Below are 17,847 nucleotides of genomic sequence, written 5' to 3' on the forward strand. Positions count from 1 at the left end.
GTATTCTGGCCCTAGTTGAGGTGCACATGGATCTAGAAAATAGACAGCAGTGGAGTGAGCATCACAAAACTAAAAAGGATAAAGAAGTCTCCATCAGGGAGGACAGAGCTGGCTCATTATGTGGGTAAGTGAAACATGGGCTAGAAAAAGAGCCTCCTTGCTGCTGGGGATGAGAGGCTGATGTTTCCAGGCACCACACTCTCCAGACACCAGATACCTGTCTCCAAAAATGATTAAACTGCTCTAGGTCTCTAGAGCGCCATCCAAGAGACAGGGGGTTCTGGAAAGCATGGCTAGGCACCACAACTACATCAGCTCAGTGACAGTGAACCTTTTAATGATTCTGGGGATAGAACACAAAATTATAAGCTCCAGATAAATGAATTGTGAGGGTTTAAAGTATTTTTTCTCTGTAACTCATTTTAGCTCAGGCAATCTCATGTAATCCAGTTACAATATGTGTTCATGTTTCCTGATGAATGTGCTTTTTATGGTTTTATAATAGGTCTAAGAAGCATTCTCATTTAAATGAAATGATGTTTGGGGGATTTGAATAATTGTCTCATGATTTAAGCCTGACTCATTATTAAATAAAAATACTAAGTTCTCCTCTCCTTCCTCCTTACCCTGATCTGCAGCCTTAATGGCATCTTGTTCCCAGGTAGAAAATCATGAGGAAGTATGATCATAAGCATGAATGTTGTAATTGATGATGTCCCTATTAAATATAATTAAGCTGCAGGAAATACTCATTTCAGATCACCCTGTCCTTGGACTTGCCCAGGTATCTTGGGGGAAGGACTGCTCGACACTTTTCTTGCAGTTCAGCAGGCAGCAGCATTTCTGCAGCTGAAGGAGAGAAGCCTTTGAAGAAATCTTCCAAAAAGATGTCTCAAAAGGTATATATTGAGTTCAAATGTGTCTGCTTCTGTGGCTATCCCAAAATGGCACTTCTGCAACATCAAAAGCAAAGAATGCAACCCCTCGTGTCAGGTTAGTACACATCTTTAGTCCCTTCTCTGAACTCTTTGGCACTCGATGCGTTTTGGATTTCAGAGTTTTTCATATTCTAAAAGGAATTATGGTGGGTCTGTCAAAAAATACCCCTACCCCAGAAAGGTGTGGGACATCCCCTGTAATCTAATGGATTAACATTTCTGCAGTAAACTATAAGAGTTACCCCAAGGGGTAAAGAAAGACTAAGGAGTTCCACACCAGTAGAGGTTGGGATTTGCTGCCAAATGAGATTGTGCCACACTTCAGGAAAAAACATTCAGTATTCACAGCTTTTTGGATTTCGGTATTCAGCGTATGAGGGACTGATCACCAGCCAAATGTCCCAAGGTGTTATGGCCAAACTGCAGAGCAGCGGTTCTCAAAGTGTGGTCCTAGTGCGGCAGCATCAGCATCCCCTGGGAATATGTTAGAAACCCGAATTCTCAGATCCCACCCCAGACTTACTGGATCAGGAACTCTGGAGTGGGGGCCCACCAATCTGTTAGTAAGTCTTCTGGGGGACTCTGAAACTCACTTCAAGGCAAGAGCCATTCCTGGAAAAGTTCAGCATAAACACTGGCCTAGTAGGAAAGAGAAGTGAGTCCTGGTTAACTAGCTGTGACACATAACCTTTTCCTAAGTCATTTTCCCATCTGCCAAGTGCGGATGGAGTCTATCTGCCCTTTTTGTTTAGCAGGCTTGTTAGGAAGAGGTAAAGAGAGTACATGTAAAAGGGCCTTATAAACTGTAAGGTACTGTGTATATATTAGTTATTTTAAGAAGGATTAAAACAACATCAGTATTACATGGAACAGAAGTTAATTAGCAGATCAAGGATATATAGTAAGGGAAAATAAGTAATTAAACATGTAAAATGGCACTTTTGTGCCTGGAAAAATGATACAAGAAAAATATACTCTCAGGATGCCTGGGTGGCTCAGTCCATTAAGCATCTTCCTTTGGCTCAGGTCATGATCCTGGGGTCCTAGGATTGAGCCTCGAGTCAGGCTCCCTGCTCAGCGGGGAGTTGGCTTCTCCCTCTGCCTCTCCCCTACTCATGCTTGCACACTCTCTCTCTGAAATAAATAAATAAACTCTTTAAAAAAAGAGAGACTTATGCTCACAATGTTTCCTACCTCAGGTGTCCTGTCTCTGGGAGACCCTGAGTCGCGTTCTCACTCAGTTCACAATATAATACGACAATATGCGAAGAGACTGAACTATATGCAATGAAGGATGTATATGAATGCATTTTCACATGCTCCACCCCATATCATTCCAGAAAAGATAATTTGAAATATAGATGACATTCTGCTGTTTGGAGCAAAGCGAACAATCCTGAGAAGCAGATATAATGATGGAAAGAGCCAGAGCCAGGAAACCTCTTTTCTAACAAGTGAACGAGGCAGCTGTGGGCAAGTCCCTCTGCTCTCTGGGGATCACCTCCCAGATCTTAGCACTGCTATTCTAGTTTCAGTTGTCTTAGCTGCCTTTTTTTTCCCATGTCCTGGTATTAGACTACAAACTAAAGGCAGGGGTGAAAATACAGGAGTCCTGGGGTGCCTGGTTGGTTCAATCAGTTAAATGTCCAACTCTTCGTTTCTGCTCAGGTCATGATCTCAGGTTTGTAAGATCAAGCACTGTGTCGGGCTCTGTGCTGGCTGTGGGGCCTGCTTGAGATTCTCTCTTTCACCTCTCCCTCTTCCTTTCCTCCCTTTCTTTCTCCTTTTCTAAAGGAAAAAAAGAAAGAAAGAAAAGAAAATACAGGAATCCATTGAGAATGAACATGAGATGAGCTGTCTCCCATTCCATAAACCCAGGTGGAAAGCAGAAATACAAGCTGAATTGGGTTTCAGGGTATTGAGCCTTTATATAGTAATCCTACTGTATATTATGGGTCCACCTTACAGGCAAAGATTTTTATTTGCAGTTATAATGTTTATTGATACTATTAAACAAAAAGTCTCTCAAAGGAAAGCTCAGTCCATACAGGAATTCTCCTCTTTTCTGTGGCCACAGTCCAGTGACTGAACTTCAGCCAAGGTCACTGCATCCTCTTCCTACCTGCTCATCTGGGATCAGAGGTGAGAGCATACTGCTGTCCTATCCAAACTCTCCAGCACTCTGCATCTTATCTGGCAAAGTCATGTCTTCAAGGGCTTTCTTGGCTTCAACAACTACCCTACAAGCCCTCTGAGGCATTGGCTTATATTCTCCAATGCATACTTTCCAGTTATTACATGCTCATGCAGGAAGCAATATAGTGAGATGGCTAAGGATAGGGTCCGTTGGGCATTAGACTGCCTCTCAATATTTAATTTACACTTTGGTTAATCCATTTAACTTTTCCAGGCTTGATTTGCACAACTGTAAACTGGGAATACTAGTAGCTCCTTTCTCACAATGTGACTGGAAGTATTAAATTACATTCTTTTTTAATATTTTATTTGTTTATTCACTAGAGACACACAGAGAGAGGCAGAGACGCAGAGGGAAAAGCAGGCTTCCCACAGGAAGCCCAATGTGGGACTCAATCCCTGGACCCAGGATCATGCCCTGAGCCGAAGGCAAACGCTCAACCACTGAGCACCCAGGCATCTCTTAATTACATTCTTTGTAATTAGACTGTAATTAGGTAACCTAGACTGCTACCTAGAACAATACCTCACATAGCAAGAGCCCCTGATCGAAATGTGGTGTCCATCTTCTAGCTACTACTTTCCAGCTTCAGTCATGGAAACTACATTCAACTAAGCCCTGGAATCCTCAGGAAGCCATGGTGAGGCAGAAACCTTCCCCCTCTTTGTTTTTCTTTTTCTTTTTTTAGATTTTATTTTTATTATTTATGAGAGAGAGAGAGAGAGAGGCAGAGACACAGGCAGAGGGAGAAGCAGGCTCCATGCAGGAAGCCCGACAACGTAAGACTCCATCCCGGGACTCCAGGATCACACCCTGGACTGAAGGCGGGACTAAACTGCTGAGCCACCCAGGCCGCCCCCTTCCCCCTCTTTGAACCAAAGATCATAATACCCATAAGAAGGAAAGCAGTTCAATGTGTACTTTACTGAACTCAAGGAAGTCCAGGGGCACATTGTGCAAATGATGCAAACCCAGCAAAATAAACTCCAGGTGAGTTTAGAGACATCACACTGCCTATCTAGGGTGGTTCTATTAATAAAAGTGCTCTTGGGTGCATGATTTCATTTAAATACTGCTGTAGTCATCTTGTGTTTTTATAAGGTTCTTGTGTTTTTTAAGCAAAATAAGACCACAGAGAAAGTAGTCTAGAGTATCATATCAAAATAAATTCTAATTGTAGATGAACAGAATAGCCTGTATATGGAAATGGAAGTGCAAACAGAAAGCAGATTTTTCATTACAATTGATTCCCTGGGAACAGGTCAGAAAAAAAAAAAAAAAAGCCTAAGAAAAATAAACCTCTCTCCTTGACAGGTTCACCATGAAGTTACTTCCTATGGCCTCTAGGTGGTGGACGTGGGCCTGTTGGGGGGTGATAAATTGTTCACCCTTCAATAGCTACAGAGCTTGGTCTTCCAACCAGTCTTCAGTTTTACAAAGAATCTCCGATAAGCAATAACTGGTGCTAAATGCTCTGTGGGACAAAGGACAGAACCAATCTAAATCCTCTCCTCAAGGAGCTAATAGCCCTGTCTGAGAGAAACAAAGCTAGATTAAGAACTTGAACACAAAATAGAAAGTAACAAAAGTGGTGAGAATGGAGACAAAACACAGGAGGAGTTATCTTAAACACCTGGAGAAGCAACCCGGGAAAGCTTTGCGGAGGAGGAGACATTGGAGGTGTGCCTCGAAGAGAGGAGAGTTGGGAAGAGGTGACTGAGCGAAGAGGGGTGGCGAGGGAGGGCTACCTAGGAGTTAGACACAGCCTAGGCAAAGGCCTAAAGGTGGCCACTTTGCCACTTCCTCTTTCCCAGCCCTTATACCTTTGAAATGAAATAACTCTTCAACAACACCATTTCTTAAATCTTTCTTTTTGGACAAGGAAAGTTTGAGTCCCTTAAGGTCAGAAGCACAGTTCTAGACTGCTAGGTGTTCTTCACTCTCAATATGGTGTCTGAGTCCCGCCACTCAACGCAGACTTACTGAACATACATATGAATTAATGAATGGATGATGCTCTATAAGCTGTGCTGTGCAATATGGTGGCCACTAGCCACTGATTTAAACTTAGAGTAATTAAAGTGAAATAAAATTTAAAAATTCAGTTCCTCTGTTACACTAGCCACTTCTCAAAAGCTCAGTAGCCATGTGCGGCTAGTGACCACCTTCTTGGACAGTGTAGATACAGAATGTTTCCATCACAGAAAATTCTATTGGTCCTACTACCTAGAAGGTAAGAATTATCTCAAATGTTAATTATTACTGAGTACAATTTTAACTGTCTCTATATTTGTTTTATGTTTTCCTCTCTCTCTCTCTCTCTCTCTCTCTCTCTCTCTCCTTTTCATCTACATGTACTGATCATTTTCTTGTTGGTTCCTCACTTCCTTACTCTGCTGTGGAGTCAGTATGGACCACTGGCTCCTACCATTCTTTCCCAGGCTCCCTAGACACTGGATACCTTAGCAGGAGACTGGGTGCAGTGGGAAGGGGAGGGTCTAGCTCCACACGCTCCCCCCACCTCAGCTTTAGGAGGCATCTCTGGGAGTGGCTGCATTTTTCCATATTCTCCGCAGCTTCCTCAGAGGTTCCAGGACCTGCTGGTGGCCCTACTGCTGGGACTGTGGACACCACATCTTCTCCAAGGCCCTTCCTCTCTGCAAGTGCTACTAGAGTCCTGCTTTGTTCATTTCCAGTTTGTGTCATAGCTTCCTGTTCAGCTCCTCAGCGCTTCACACACCTTTCAACTCGTTGTCAGTATTAAACTCCTTCTATTGAACCATCTGCTGTGAGGTCTGTTTTCCTGCCTGGACACTGACCAATATATTATGCTTATCCAAGTATCACATTTGAAGACAAGCAGTTATCAGTGGAAAATTAGCAAATGTGAACTACCTTTGCAGACAAGAAGTAAACCCTGGAGGGACTACATTCCTGTATCTCAGTGCAATATAATTAGTATTAGTTATAGAGAAGACATTTTTATTATCCTAAAACCCACTGAATTTTTGTAAACTTTTATTGCCACTGTTCTATTTTCTAGAGGAGGTAACCGAGTCTGAAAGAGGCTATATAACTCATCCAATGACGTACAGATACAAAAAAAAAGTGAAACTCAAAGATAAGTCTGTCCCATGACACAGAACAAATGAGGCCCTGCACAAAAGTAATACATACTATGTGACTCCATTTATAGGAACTTCTAGAACAGGCAAAACTTATCGAGGGTGAAATAAGTCAAACAGTGCTTGCCTCTCGGTGATGGGGAGATTAACTGGGAAGTGATACAAGGGAGCTTTCTGGAGAAGTGGTTTCTTTGGTGAAAGGAGTATGGGGCACATACTTGTATGTAGATTTGTCCAAATTGTATAGTTAAGATCTCATACTATGATTGTATGTAAATTTTACCTTGCAAATAAAACACTGCAAAAAAATTCCAATCTCATGAAACATGAGGAGAGAGGGGAGTCACGGATCAAAGAATATTGGCAGAGTGCTGGTAATGGCTGAAGCTGGGTGACAGAACCCATCATACATGCTGTTTACTTTGTACGTGTTTGAAATTTTCCATAACAAAACATCATTAAAAACCATCCAAAGAATCTCTAGGTTTCCCTGACTTTGAGGCTCTAGCTTTTCCTACCAACCACTTTGCTCCAAAAACGTTTTAGGTCTACTCAAACATGGGAGGACAATTCCAACCCAAGGAAAATACAGAAGAGAGGTTCAAATCCACAAGGAGGGGAACCGGGCAACCAACCAGAGAAGCCTCAGCATCCTACGACATGCCAAGGAATTGCTTTCAATAGAAGAAGGACTGTGGCCCTACTCCAAATTTGCACCTTTTCTAACACCATAAATAATCCGCAGGCTGGAAAGGGTAGAGCATGACTGGTAGGAAGAAGGAGAAATGCAAAACATTTGAAAACCCACAAATGAGTCGAAATTCTAGAAGCAGAACATTTTGTAAGCAACTTTAGAGGAAAGTGAAAGAAAAAGAAAGAAAGAAAGAAAGAAAGAAAGAAAGAAAGAAAGAAAGAAAGAAAGAAAGAAAGAAAGAAAGAAACAACACAAAGAGCCCAAAGACTAAGATCAGGCAAATACTAATTATTTAAAAGAACAAAAAATTTCAAAGTTTCCCCATGACCACAGGATGCAGTCTGAACTCCGCAGGAGGAAGGCAAGCCAGGTTCTGTGCAAACTGCCAGGGCAGCTTCATCTCCAGTCTCTCCTGGCTCCTTCTCTGCACTCTGTTGATAGCAAAAGTTTTGTAGCTATTTGCACTCAGCCTACTGTGCAGCCTCCCCGGTTTTCCTCCTGCTGTTCCCTCTCACTATAATGTTCTTCTTCTCTTTCTATTTATTATTTCAGACACAGCTTAGTAATTATTTCCCTCAGGAAGGGTCCCTAGAACCTCAGGTCCCCGCCGTGATGCTCCCATGGCACTAATGATAGTGAAACGATCTGCTCGGGTACCAGCCTCCGCTCCATCCTCAGCTCCTCCATGGCTCCATCCTGTGATATGCATCTCTCTACTTGCAGTACTGTGTTCAGGGTTTAGGGCTTTGCAGGTGCATAGAACTATTCTGGAGCTGGTTGTCCTACATGGTGTGTGAATGCAAAGAAAATGAGGTAGTGGCTTTATAGCCTTCCTGAGGCTGCTTGGGACTCATCAATGTCTCCACTGAGTGCAAAAGCCCTCCTTCAATTAGGTTGCCATGTTCTGATGGAGGAATATTTCAAGTAAGTATTGAGATTGCCAAAGAGCCTCTATCACTAGCAGGTCAGATGATTTTCGGGTGGAAGCTAAAGGGATGATGGCAAAATTCCTCTATCACATAATAAAAAGTGCTTTTGTCAAACATCCACCTCAATGATCCTTTACCTTACAAAATGATAAGAATAAAGAGAAATAATTGGGCACCTGGATGGCTTGTGGTTGAGCGTCTGCCTTCAGCTCAGGTTGTGATCCCGGGTCCCAGGATTCAGTCCTGCACTGGGATACCCACAGGGAGCCTGCTTCTCCCTTTGCCTGTGTTTCTCCCTCCCTCTCTGTGTCTCTCATGAATAAATAAAATCTTTTTAAAAAACAAAAAAATAAAGAGAAATAACACCATTATTCAAGCCCAAGTGAAACTGAAAATTGACCAGACCACTCTCTTTGAATGAATTCTGGTTAAAATATTTAAATGTTAAGTGTTTGCTAGATGTTACAAGCAAAACCATTGAAAGTGAGACACAGGAAAACCAGAAGGGGTTTTCAAGGCAGTTGATGTCAAGAATGATCTTATTCAAGTGGAAGAATCTTGGAGAGAAAGAACACAAATTCTGTGTCACTGACTGTAACGTTGTGAAACTGTCCCAAGTCCCACCTGACAACTTTGTTCAAAACTGTTACTATTCTATAAATCACAGACAAAGGGAGCACCAAATATACTGTATGAACAGGACAATGTTCCCACTGTACTTGTGGTCCTTCTAGAACACTGATTCAAACCCTAGGGCCAAGGCTCTCTAAATAGAAAATCCAACCTTTTTACTTTGCTTTATATAAAACATAACTATAGGTAGGTTCTCTGTGGAATGCGACATTTGAAATTTTCCTATTCTCTTTTGAAGCTTTTTACATAATGCATTCATGTTTAGTTATTGATCTGTTATCATTAAAAATCCAACAAAAACAAACAAAAAGACGAAGGTTACCGTAAACTTCCCCTGCTTTACAGAAGTACAGTTGAGTCATGTTAACCTCATTTCCATTAAGATGACTAGACTCTTAGGGGACGGCGCCAGAAGAGTGCTGGGAAGAACTTTGCCTTAGAGTCCTTAGAAGTAGGTAGATGGAAGCAGAGCGAATTGGGCCCGGGAGCACTGAGACTCATTTTTGGAAGAATATTGATCTTCAGAAAGTTATTTTCTCTTTCTGTGTCCTGATACATAAAACAGCAATAATAACAGCTCACTTGTATGCAGCTGAGTGAGAAAATGTATGTGAAGTGGACAGTAGGGTATCTGGATGTCATGGTGGCCATATGAATGGTGGGGGGAATGGAAATCTTTGGGGATGGCCCTGAGCAAGGAAGTTGAAGCAAAGGCCAGCCAGGCCCTGAATTCACAGCTCCTATGTCAGAGGGGAAGGTGGGTTCTGCGGACTCAAACAGCCTGGCACATACCGCAGCTCCATTTCTCCAACTCTCAGGCTTGGGCCAGTGAGCATAGTAAGCACCTGTTTTATTACCTGTGCCTCAGTTTCCTTGTTTGTGACATGGGGTTGATAACAGTGCCTGCACTTCATGGGGCTGTTGTAGGGAATGATTCAGGTCACAAATGGGTTCCCCAAAGATGCAGCTGCTAAATAGCAGCTGATGAGAAGGAAGGGCAGGGCTGGGGCAAGAGAATTGGTGTCCTCAGACCATAGTGTTTGGGAAGAGTTACAGCACCTGGCTTTGTTGGAAGCTGTGCATGCAGAGGGTGTGTATGTGTGGGGGGGGTCTTTGCTTATGAGACTGACATGAGTAGCAGAATGGCCACATGAGTGCCATCTCTTTCCTTCTTCAGAGGGCAATCTGCTCTGTTCTTAGGGCCACATTTCAAATCTTGAGAGCAAGAGCTAACAAAACCACAGACAAGACTCTCATTCTATCCTAAGGAGACCTGGGCTGGATGACTGTAGAAGCTGGAGGATTCATAGCCCATTAAACTACCAATCACAAGAGTATTGATTGCTGGAAGATGTCAACTCAGAGGACTGTAGCAGGTCAGTGAGATGATAATACAGAGTGTGCTTACTATGCTCACTGGTAACACAGAGGCAGAGAGGAGGCAGGCTTTGAAGATGGGTGCTAATGTATAGTAGATTCTCAGGAATCATTGATTGAGTACATGAATGAACAAAAGAGAATCAAGATTCAACAGTTTTCAATAGGCTTAAATTGTAGGTCAAAAATCCAGATGAAATATAAAGGGGATAAATGTTAAGCTTTGCCAAATGGTGGACATTTTACCTCATAGAAATAAATGCAATGAGGATTTAGGAGACATCTCAAGCAGTAGCTGAATAGATAATCATATGACGTGATCTAAAAAAATGTGGGCTTCAGCCATGTTATGAAGGTCAGAGCAGAAACAGAGCCCCTGGAGCTGGCCATGGCCAAGCCTCATGGTGCCCTGTCTTCAGAGTTAGGGCGACACTCCTAAAAGGAGCTCCGCTTAGGCTCTGGGGTGGTGCAAAGGCAAAGCACCAGTAAGAGTCTGAAAACTGTGTCCCTGGAAGACAACTCAGGGGACTGACCATTCTTAGTCTGGAAAAAGAAAGACTTACTGGGGGCATGAAAGCTGACTTCAGCTATTTAAAATTTGAAGTGCCATCAAGTAGACGATGAACTAAATTATATTCTTAAACTAAGCAAGTACTATTAAATGTCTGTATTTACAAAGTCCTCATTTTACAAATATTGACTACTCATCACTTCTGTGCCAAGCACTGTCCTAGATACTGGGGAAAGGCCTCTGCCTTCATGAAGGTAACATTTAATGCATGATGGGTCAGACAGCCAATAAACAGAGAATAATTTCTAGAAGGATGAAAGTGTATGTGATGTGTGCTTCACGGATTTGCCTTTGAATCCAGTAGGATATGCTTATTCTTTGTTGTTCCATTAAGGAAATAAACATAGACTGTAATTCAATAAAAGGAAGAAACTTCTTCCAACAGAGGATGGACTCTGTCAAAAAAGTAGGGAACTCTACCATTGGAAACGTGAAAACAAAATCTGCATTGCCATCTTTTAAGGCTGTTGTGGGGAACTACTGAGGATGAGTTCAAAATGGATCAATGGTCCCAAAAGCTTTGGATTTCCTAGACCAGTACAACTGAAAACACAGCAGGTACAATAGAAGATCACCAAGTTTTTATATTTCTAAGTACATTAATAGAAACCCTACTATTATTAACACCTTCTCATTAAAGAAAGGTCATTTTTAGGGGCTTACAAAAAAAGAATGAAACGATATCAGAATAAAAAGCTCTCTAAATAAATTTGGTTATATTAAAGTTTCATAACATTGGGCTTACTTTTCTAATTTTGCAAAAGACCATCAAAAATCTCATTGTAAGACTAAAATAGTCCAGAGCCTAAAATTTGAAAACAGAACCATATGACCTTGAGATTCTTCCTAATAGTTGTCCAAGGAGTACGTACTACCAAAATTTAGTACATTTGTTTAAATGTGGGGTTTTGGAGCTGGTGTCTGTGAATTTAAAGCCACAGCTCAAACTAGCTACAGGAAAGTTACTTAAATTTCAGTTTCGACTCCTCTGACAATGGGGATAATAACATTACTGACTTGTGGTGCCATAAGGATTTATGAGGGGCACTTGGGTGGCTCAGTTGGTTAGGTGTCTGCCTTCAGCTCAGGTCATGCTCCCAGGGTCCTAGGATTGAGCCCCAGGTCAGGTTCCCTGGTCAATGGGGAGCCTGCTTCTTCCTCAGCCTGCTTATGCTTTCTCTCCCCCCCAACTAAATAAACAAACAAACAAACAAACAAACAAACAAACAAATAATAAGAATTCATTGAAATAATGCAAACAAAACACCCAGGAAAGTGAGTGGAATGTAGTAATCATTTAATAAAAATGCAGTGACTGCTCCTTTTTCTCAGGCTTCTAACCCAAGGGAAATGGTGAGCTTAGGGGCATTTCTTACAGATAATGGGGTCAGTACGCAGTATTTTCTAAATACTCCAATTTTGCATGAAGAAATAGATTGTCTTAAGGCGCCTGGTTGGTTGAGCATCTGACTCGGGTTTCGACTCAGGTTATGATCTCAGGATCATGAGATTGAGCCTCAGGGCTGGCTCCACTCTGGGCATGGATTCTGCTTAGGATTCTCTCTCTCACTCTGCCCCCCTCCTCCCACCTCTCACCCACACTTTTGCCTGCACACTCTCTCCTAAAAAAAAATAAAAATAAAAAAATAAAATTTTAAAGCAGTAGATTGCTTTATTTGGCAGATAATACTTGAACCTTGCCCCCATTGCCAGAGAAGTAGACAAGCATCATGGCTGGTTCCTAAAAGGATGGTTTTCTCTTCCTCCTCCACATTATTCATTTCCCTAAGCTCCTGCCTCTGCCTTCTGTTACCTACCTTCTCTGGCACTTACTGGCTTCTCCATAGAATGCCTGGCCCCTTATTACTTTTTTTCTTGCCTCTTGGAGCCTCTTTCACATTCTTTTTTTCTTTTTCTGTTTTATTTTAGTTTGTCTTTGTCTAGTCTGTGGTGATTGGTGGAGCTTCCCACATTCTCTCCATATTCTCTTTCACCTGCCTGTTTTCTCCCCAGTCTCCCAGTGGTACAGCTTCCCCTCACCTCTTCCCCACCCTGCCTGCTGCCACCCCCAGTATGGCCAATCTGTTAGCAAACTTTCAGAGTAAATCAACAAATCTTGCTCCATTTCTTTGGCAGGCAATGGAACATGTCTGAATGCTGTGGAAATGTGTAGGTTCTTAGGCCTGTGACTTCAAGTCTGAATGCTAAGTAATAAGCAAGATGACTTACATGTTTGAAAGCTGAGCCACCAGTCAACTTTCCATGGCTCATGCTTTGTGACAGTGCCCTGCAGTGTCTATTCAAAAGGATGCACTGTTCTAACAATAGCTAATGCTTCTCTTGTTTGGTAAGGAAGTGATACTGCGTTGCTATTAACAGTGATCAGATTTAAGTCCTTGACAGGTGCTGAGCACCCTAGAATTCAAGAACTCTATTCGTCAGCAGCAGTAAATCTAGACAAAAAGGTGCCAAAATAAGGTCTTCATACACAGGTCTTAACCGAGAGACGTCAGTGGAGTGTCTATGATTTGGCATTTGCGTAAATTAAAATGTGCTGAATAAGGCCTGCATTACTTTTCATTAGTGCCTAATGCCAGTTCCACATTTATGACTTATTATTTCAAAATGTGGCTGGGCATGCTAGGAGAATAAAAGCATGGTGTGGTATAATTCTTGAACACAGTCCAATGGATAAAAAAAAAACTGGTCCAAAAGTTAGGACACAGATTCAAGTTGGAGATTTCTCATTATAGACATGGTTACATATAACTGATTCTTCAAGATCTTCACAGAAAAGTGGAAGTTTCTCCCTGCCTGAGATACTGCTATGCTCTTTATTCATGCCCTCTATTTTTCTTTTCCTTTTAAATTTTCTATATAAAAAGTAAGTCACATGGGACCTTGTGGGATACTGTAAGACTTTTTGCTTTTAGCCTCAGTTAAATGGGAGCCAATGGAGTGTTGTGAGCAAAGGAGACAGAGGATCTGCTTTACCTTTTAAACAGCATCTTTCCCATTCCCGTGTGGGGATCAGAGCGAAAAGGAAGACTATTTAATAGGCAACTGCAGTGATTCAGGGAAGAGGTGATGGTGGCGTGGATCCACCAAGGCAGAAGCAATGAAGATGGTGAAAATGGTAGGAATCATTTATTTTGAAGGAGCAGTAAATGGGGGCGCCTGGGTGGCTCAAGCGTCCAACTCTTGATTTTGGCTCAGGTCATGATCTCAGGGCTGTGAGATCGACCCCCACGTCAGGCTCCATGCTCAGTACAGTCTGCTTAAGATTCTCTTTCTCCCTCTCTCTCTGCCCCTCCCCCTATGCACTCTCTCTGTCTCCCCTCCCCCCAAAATGAATAAATAAATCTTAAAAGAAAAAAAACAATAAGTGAATTCCTGGTTAAACTGGTTGTGCCTTACAAGAAAAAGGGAAGAATCATGGGTGACTGTAAGAATTTTGGCCTGAACAACTAGAAGGAAGAGTTGCTATTTCCTGAGATGGGGAACACTTGAGAGAAGTTGCCAGGGGGTCATGATGTGCTGGTGGGATGCATCATGAAATTGGCTTTAGATATGTAAAGTTTGAGAGGCCTTGATGTAGGTAGGGATGCCAAGGAGCAGATTAAGATCCATGCTGGGATCTCAGAACAGAAATCCAGGTCAGATACATGTATTCAGGGGTCATCAGTGCATCCATGGTATTTAAACTGTGAGAAGGGAGGGTGCTAGGGAAAGAGGAAAGGTAGATACAAGCCTGAGTCCTGAGCACTTAAACTTGAGGCTGAGGAAAGGAAGAAAAGTCAGTGAAGGAGTAAGCACAGGCCTCAGGTAAGATACCATTCCAAGAACCAGACAGAGAAAATGTTGCAACAAGGAAGGATCAGCTGTGTTAAAGGCTGATCTCTTAAATACATTTAAAAAACCCACCCTATTTACATATGGAATCAGATTCTTTTACTCCTCTCAAAATAAAATAATACATCTAACATTAATTACACATTTCAAATCAAAATATCAAGGCTAATTCTTCAATACTCATATGCCAGACTATTTCAAACACCTTTAATAACACATAACTACAAATCAAATTGATGACAAGATGCATTCCTAAACTTAGCACAGAAGCATTAAGGCTACGGAGGTTGGCTCTGTTTCCTTCAGCATCTTCTGTGGGTTGTAAAGTTATTTTTTCAAATTTAGGAAGAAACACCCTACAGGGGGTGCCATGTTCCTTAGGTCAAAGATTCAGGACACTTATTTATCGTCAAACTTAGTACCAAGACATGGGATCTGAGAACTGTGCTTCAAAGCTGATTCTGCCCAGATTCCAGATGAACAAGCTGGTTCCTTTCTAATTGTTTTGGTCTGTGTGTTATGTCAGCAAGGGACCCTATGCCCAGTGCTTCTGGCTGGGGTTAGTTTCAGAGCTTGGCATATCATACATTTCCTAGAATATATTTCTAGTTATACCTTAGACCATTTTTCATCATAAGCTTATTTCAATGTTTTATCACCTAATTTCAGTAGAAGACATTCTGCACCTTTAACCAAGTTGTGGCCAGTTTCTTTTCCCTCTCAATTAGATTCACCTAATGTCTTTGTTCCCTGATTGAATTCCACATTCTTTCCCTGTCTTTCTTGCCTGGATCTTGGCCATAGTTTTAGAATCACTTTTATTAACAAGAGAAGATTAAATTTAAGGTCTATGGAAGCAAGAGAACTAAGAACAGATTAAATTTCTTTATTCCAGAGAGTAACACTGAGGGTTACTGGTGCAGGGTTTGTCAAAATGGTGTTCAGAATTATAAACGATGCACAGCTTACTCTTATTTAGCTGTGAGGACACCACACAAAAGGGCTACTGACTCGGGGATGTGGGCCAGAAGAACCATAAAGGCAAGTCAATAATGCCTCACTCATTCAAAAGACATTTATCTGGCACCTTGACATGGAGTCCCCCATGTGTCCCCCCAAAATTCACAATACCTGTGTCCCCCCAAAATTCATGTTTTGAAAGCATACCCTCAATGGGATAGTATGAGGAGGTGGGATCTTTGGGAAGTAATTAGGTCAAGAGGGTGGAGCCCTCATGAATGGGATTAGTGTCCTTTTAAGGAGAGACACAAGACCTTACTCCAATCTCTCTGCTCTCCACCATGTGAGGACACAGCAAGAGTTTGGCCATCTGCAAACCAAGAAGGGGGTCCTCACCAGACTCTGGATGCACCAGCATCCTGGTCTTGGGCTTCCCAGCCTCTAGAACTTTCAGAAATACTTTGTTGTTTAAGCCATCCAGTCTGTGCTATTTTGTTATAGCAGCCAGAGCTAAGACACACCCACCGTCGGCTTGGCACTGTGGACTAGGTGTCAGGCAGGGCTGAGATGCTGGGTGTCCACTGGCATGTCCAATGGCATGTCCATTGATAATTTACAGCTGGTATCTATTCTGATTGGTCAGTCATTGTTCTATATGGGCTGTTACATGTAATGAATGTCATCCACGATGCTAGAGATACTAAAAGGAATAGGATACCTTTCTATTTTTTTAGGGATTTTTTGTTTGTTTTAATGATTTCCAAGAGATATCTCCCCTTTCTGATCTCAGTTACAGCAACCTTTATGGTCAAATGGTCAACAGTAACCTAGGGTATGCTTGCTAGGCTTGTTGAAGTTAACTGCGTTTAACAACAAATGCCCTAGTACGACTTCATTTATGTAATATTCTAAAACCGACAAAATTATAGAGATGTGAAACAGATCAGTGGCTCCCAGGGTTTTGGGGTCAAGCCAGAAAGGATCATCCAGAGGAGTTCTCATGCAGTGATGGAACAGTACTCTATAGAGATCATGTTGGGTATACAAATCTCCACATGTGAGAACCTTTCATAGAACTACACACACACACACACAGAGTGAATATATGTAAAATTGCCGAGAGCTGAGTAAATTCTGTAGTCTAGTTAATAATATAATCCCAATGTCAATTTCTTGGTTTTGATAAAGCACCTTGGTTAAGTACAATGTTATCTTTGGGGAAAGCTGGAGAAAGGGTACATGGGATCTCTCAGTACTATTTTTGTAACTTATGAGTCCACAATTATTTTTTTAAAACAAGGTAAGGAAAAAAATCATGTTTTCATTCATTAAAGACAATAATAATAGACCTTTTATCTGTAAATAAACTTATGTCCTATGATATTAGAAAGTTTCCATTTTAAGTCAACTCTATTGTCCCCAAACAAGTAGCTTTTGATGATCACCTAAGCCATACATCCTCAACCAGCAATGAGTTATTAATGCCACATCTTTATTTACATAACTTCTTTGTTCATAAAATTAGTATGTGCACAAATCTTTTAAATTTGCATTCTCTTTTATATAGAGTTTCTAATACTAGGAAAATATCCTACAAGTAAACAGGCTCATTATTTATGTATAACAAAACTTAGGAATAAGCACATTTATCACAGCATAGTTTATGATGGCAGAAAATTGGAAACAATCTAAATATTCAATTAAGAACATTTTGACAGACACCCAGAATTGACAAATTGAAGCCAATCAAAATGTTATTGTAGAAGAATACTTAGTAATCTGGAAGGCTGTCCTCAGTGTTTTGCTAAGTGAAAAAAGTTCTTAAATAGAGTATAGAACAATATGTATGCACATGTATTTGCATAGGGAACAAAAGATATTTAAATGTTAATAGTGGTTTTTCTCTGTGTGATGGATTACAATTGTTATTTTTTGAATTATTTCCATTTTCTAAAATGTCAACAGTGAATATTTATTACTTTTGTAATAAATATAAAATTAAAAAAATAATGCATATATTAAACCTAGCTCTGTATAGATAGACTAGTGTTTCTAAACTGTGGTGAGAGGCTGGAGTTCCACAAATTTATTCAAAGTGGTCCATGACTACCACTTATGAGAATGTTTATTTAATGTGCTGTTTTAATTAAGATGACAACCTTAACATAATAATATAGACATATTCTGGATTATCTGGATGGTCATGGTATATCAAAGACGACCAGTACCCATATTTGCATTTATTTTTATGTCTGCAAGGTGGACAAGTACTACTACTCTAATTCTCACTGACTAATGAGAAAAGAAACCAAGTCAAATATACAGGTGATGTATTTGTAACTGGTAAAGGCCACAGCCCACTGCACAGATTAGCGTTTGCAGAATTTCCAATAAAGTCCTGGAGAATACCAGACATGCCAAACTCAAAAAAGAATGTGTGTCAGCATTCAGTGCCCAATTCACAATGCCATCAGTGATTAAACTGTAGCAAAGAGTATCATCAGTCACACTAAATTAACCAGTGTTTTACAGACATTGTTTTTAGTTTTTATTGTATTTAATGTTTTGGCC

The 17,847-nt window shown here is 41.1% G+C and overlaps 1 protein-coding gene across 3 annotated transcripts in view; it reads right to left on the reverse strand.

Moving 5' to 3' along the window:
• The window catches only part of RCAN2 (regulator of calcineurin 2), a 262,870-nt gene that overhangs the window by 149,780 nt on the left and 95,243 nt on the right, over positions 1-17,847 (reverse strand). The window lies entirely within an intron of this gene.

This window comes from Nyctereutes procyonoides, unplaced genomic scaffold, assembly GCF_905146905.1.
Source record: "Nyctereutes procyonoides isolate TBG_1078 unplaced genomic scaffold, NYPRO_anot_genome, whole genome shotgun sequence".
Lineage (NCBI taxonomy): Eukaryota > Metazoa > Chordata > Mammalia > Carnivora > Canidae > Nyctereutes > Nyctereutes procyonoides.